The sequence below is a fragment of the Pinus tabuliformis genome, chromosome 2_1 (genome assembly GCF_031772625.1).
Source record: "Pinus tabuliformis cultivar Carrire ecotype Pingquan chromosome 2_1, CPIR1, whole genome shotgun sequence".
NCBI classification, from domain to species: Eukaryota; Viridiplantae; Streptophyta; class Pinopsida; order Pinales; family Pinaceae; genus Pinus; species Pinus tabuliformis.
This window is the reverse complement of record NC_142299.1, coordinates 568,175,559-568,180,490: the sequence shown is the minus strand read 5'-3', so window position 1 is coordinate 568,180,490 and position 4,932 is coordinate 568,175,559.

The following is a 4,932-nucleotide window of genomic DNA, read 5'->3' as shown; positions in this document are numbered from 1 at the left end:
CCTTCTGTACTGCTATCTTGTAGCTTATTTGACTTTTACTTCACTTTTATAGTTCCCCACTTTGCAATTAGTGTTATTTGTTAACATTACTCCCTATTTCCACACACACACACACATATATATATTTTTTACTTGATGATTGCTTTCTTTTTCTTCATTTTCCTTTGACCTTGTTATTTATGATTCTCCTTATCTCTTCAATTACCATAGAGTATACATTAGTTTATTGTTTATTTATGCCCTCATTGCTTTTTATATTTACTTTAACTATTAAAGATATACTCTATATTCTTTTATATTTTGTAACATATTTATTTTCACTCTACTTTTATATATATAGTTCCCTGGAAATCATAGTTATATGTCATACTATTATAAATTTGTTCCTTTCCTAATTTTCACTTTCATTTTTTTATTTGGGTTATTTATTATTCCACTATGTTTTATGCACACCCTGATTTAATATTGAAATTATGAAATATTCGTCTATATATATATATATATATTTCATTCCCTGAAATCTCTCACATGTGTGTTTCGTCTTTATAGAATGTAAAAAAAAAATAATGACCTTTGTTAATCTTTTATTTATCAAAATACTCATTTTAATCCTAAAGACTAATGAGCCAAATTTATTCACCTTTTCTTTTATTTACTTTAATACTAATTGCTTACAATACATTGAAGTCACCTTATACTACTTTTACTTTCATTTCTACTTTATTGCTTTATAATATTTAAAATTAATTACTTAATTACTTACTTACCGTATTAAATTATTTTATTATTATTATTTTCTTGGCTAAAAATCCACATATTCTTCACTAGATTAACATCTTTCATTTAATATGTGAATGGATTTCTATTCAGGAAAACTAAGGATAATCACCCATTTGCATTAGGTTGTCATTCTTATCCAAATTAGAATTGGGGAGAATCCATGATTAATGCCATGTGAACGTTTGAAACCTTTACTTGGGATCCATATTTCACAATTCTTATTTATTTACTTATTTATTTTCTTGGAAAGAGAAAATTCGAGCTTCGTAATTCATTAAATAACGCGATAATCTGTTCATAATAAAGTCACAACTCAATCTTCTCTGCACAAGGCTTGATTCATTCTGTGTACTTTATACAATCTTCTACTTAATTTTGTTCTCCTAGTTCACTAGTTCTTTTGAATTTTTTTTTATTTTTTTATTTTTTTTTTTTTTTTTTTTTTTTTTCAATTCAATCCAGATATATTTTAATTTAATTCCATAAATATAATTATAGAATAATCCTTAAATAAAATACAAACTCCAATGTTACACCCCTCATCTCCCGATCTCACATACCCATCTTGATAGGAAAAGAAATGAGCATATTTTATAATATACAATGTTTATTGTCATTTTAATGATTTTGTTTGATTTTAAAATTTTCACAGAATTATATTGTTTTACTATACTTTCCAAACAGCTACAAACACATTATCTTAGATTTAGACTTATAAGGCCATCGTTATATACAATGAGATAGGATATATATATTATGTTCATTTTATATTATATATAATTGTGTATGTATATTTTATATTATATATAACTGTTATTTTAATTGGCTTGGCTTTTCTAAAGATTATTGCACGATCGAATTTTATAGCTTCCTTATCTTCTTCGTTCTTACTATTGTATGACTATCTTCTATACAACATATGATGTTTTCAATTTAAATTTGTCTTAGAGCAAATAGAAAAATTAAGCCCTCTATTAAATACATTAATCTCCTCATTATTAAAATGGTTAATTACTTTCTTATTTGTAATTCCCAATATTCCATTAATTTTTTTTTTTTTTTTTTTTTTTTTTTTTTTTTTTTTTTTTTTTAACTCGATTCCATTTTGAATTGTATCATTCATGATGGTAAAAATGAAAATAATTGGGCCATTTCTCGATGCGTGTGTGTCATCTTGCTCAGGGTTCCAATGTCTCCATTGAGGATGGTAACCGATTGGAGAACTAGAAAATTCAGATTCAGATTAACTCCGAAGCACGTTGTGGCTGGATAAAACCATGATGACATGGTTGGTATATTAAATCTAAAATTGTGAGCCGAAGAAGATACACCTTTAATAATTTAAGACCATCACTATCCTTGGATATTGGGTAGAGAATGTTTGAACTAGTCAAGTAAATACTGAGGCAAGTCTGCCACTTGATATTATGAGTTGGACATTGCGGAGAAGTTCGTATACACCTGAAAACCAAAGTCCATTTCAATTTCCATGTGTTGACTACTACCGTAATACTATACTTATTTGACCAGTTTAAACAATTAATAAATACATACCCATAAAATTAAATGTTCATTAGTAATAAATAATACCATATATATTTTTTGAAATAAAATGTTCATGACACGTTACTAAATTTTATTGTTTGATTATAATAGCCCTGTAAAGAGCTAAATTAACTCAAAACCCTTTGTCTACGGGTCGGCAATAACCGAAGTATCAACAGCCTTGGGAATATACATACACTCACGTGTTGATTAAGTAGGGAAATTATGTCAAAATTATTTACAAGTTTGGAATGCATTAAACGTCTCTGCGTCATCAACGTGATAAACTCATGTGAGTCACTGCCACTAATCAGCAAAATTTCTCTCAATTTCCCTTAATTCGTTTGATGTGTGAATATTATGAAATGAAATGTGGAGGGACTACGACCTTTCCACTTGGCCCTCCAGACGTCGCCTCACATGGCCCTTAAACTTTAAAAACCGAAACATGTAACATATTGAAACTTTAGAACCTCCTAAGCTTGCCGCATTTCCTTACAATTCCTCCAATTCACCTACGGCATTACTAACTGCAGGTAGATCAATTTATGATATTCAATTCCTCCAATTCACCTTCGGCATTACTAACTGCAGGTAGATCAATTTCTGTTGCCTGACTAGCAGCAATACCAGTAGGAATAATAGCAGGTTTATTAGCCTTTTTACTTCAAACCTTCTCTGTAGTCTGACAATTCACTGTGTCATCTGAATTCTCTCTCATTTTCTCAAAGCATGCTGTGTTTTTTTTTTTTTTTTTTAGGAATATAGGTAACGGACTTCATTTGCTCCACAGGATTATCCAGTTGTGCGGATGCAAAGCCAGATGACTTTACCAGCTGAGAAAAATCTTTAAAAGCTTGCATGTTCATTCTGTCGTTGTCCTCATCTACCAATCCAATGTATAACTGTGTATGAATTTAGAGGGATTCTTAACATAGTTAGGGACTCCAACACAGTCATTCTATACTAAATCTGAAGAACCGGGGTCTCTTATTGATGGTCTCTTTCTTGAGTTCACACCTTCAATGTCATCATGCTCAGTTTCCAACTGTCCAGCGGGATCCCCTCTACCTCCAGGCTCAGATCTCAATAGTCAACAACTTCTTCAACCATAAACCTAATCCTATCCCCAACCTAACCATTGTTAAGTCCTGCGTCTATAGCCTACGACGTAAACTTGAAAACTTAACTGTTGAGCCCATCATTGAACTCGCACTCAAGTCGTCTATAGAACTGTGGTTATCTATTCAGCCACCTTTTAACCAATAAAATTCAAATATGCATGCTTGCTTGCAGCTTTACAATGTGCATTTGTGCATTTTTCTCACTTTCATGCTTGTGTTCATGCACCTGTTGATCCATCTGTAAGGTTTTACTCTGCATTCATTTAAAATGATTAAAACAATGATATGGTATGCTGGCATGGAAATTGTTTACCCTAAGTGTGTTCTCACATGTGTGTGAGCACTTCGTAAAAAGAGATCATGCATTTCCCTTATTTTCTTGGTTTCATGCTTGCTATTTATGTCTCCTGAGTCCCACCCACCTTTTCCCACAAAAAATAGGTGGGAAGGAAGCCGAGCAAAATAAATATGCTTCAGAGGCAATCTAGTTAGGAAATGCTTTTAAACTGTTTATCTAACTAGATACTTATCCCTAAAATCCACACGAATATCCGATTATTCACTTATCATTTTTACATCTAAGAGTTGTTCTTTCATTATTTGCTCTAAAATCTATGGGCTCTAGCTGACATTTAAAGTGGAACAGCTTATGATTTCTTGCCCTTTTTGGTGGTTATATTTATTTTGAACACCTGTTTATATACCTTATTAAATACAATAGAAATGTAGTTACCTCTGAGCGTTGTATTTTAGCAAGTTATTTGATGCATATGAACAAATGAGCTTCATATTTTCTAAACGATGAGCATTTAGAACAATGAAAAATGAAATATAATGCAGGCCAAAAAGATTTGGGAGAAAAGCTAGTGAAAAAGTTGACATTGCTGCATAAACTCATCTAAACAATTGGGTTTGAAGTTATGGATGATTACTGCTGCATGTTGCGTATCATTGGGTGACAACAATTTTCAAAATGATGCTGCTACTTAAAAGATATTTGGATGCAAGCCATTTTTCTGAATAGTACCATCAATGTTGACTATGATCAAAAGAGGGTCCATATGGATGTTACCCTGAAAGAAATGTTTAGATGGTGGCTTTGTCCTAAGAAGGTCATTTTTAGCTACTATGGTTTGTACGAACGTACTTCAAAGAGGATCTAAAAGACAACTTCATTACGCTTGATTTTATTAATGGAATTGATATTATTTTCAAAATTGATAAAATTGCTGATTTTTAGGTGATGTCATGAAAAATCGCCATTTTTTCAACGAGCTGATTTTTCTCCATTTTTGCTGATTTTTTCCGATTTTGAAAAAATGAATATATTTTATATTTTATAATATGTGCCGCGATCTGCCCATTTTTTGCCCCTTTTTTTTTTAGCCGATGTTTCTGAAAAGATGTTTTTTGGACCCTTGTCGATTTTTGCTGATGCTGATTTTTCAACACTGATTATTTTCATATTTTTCCATTTTTCAGG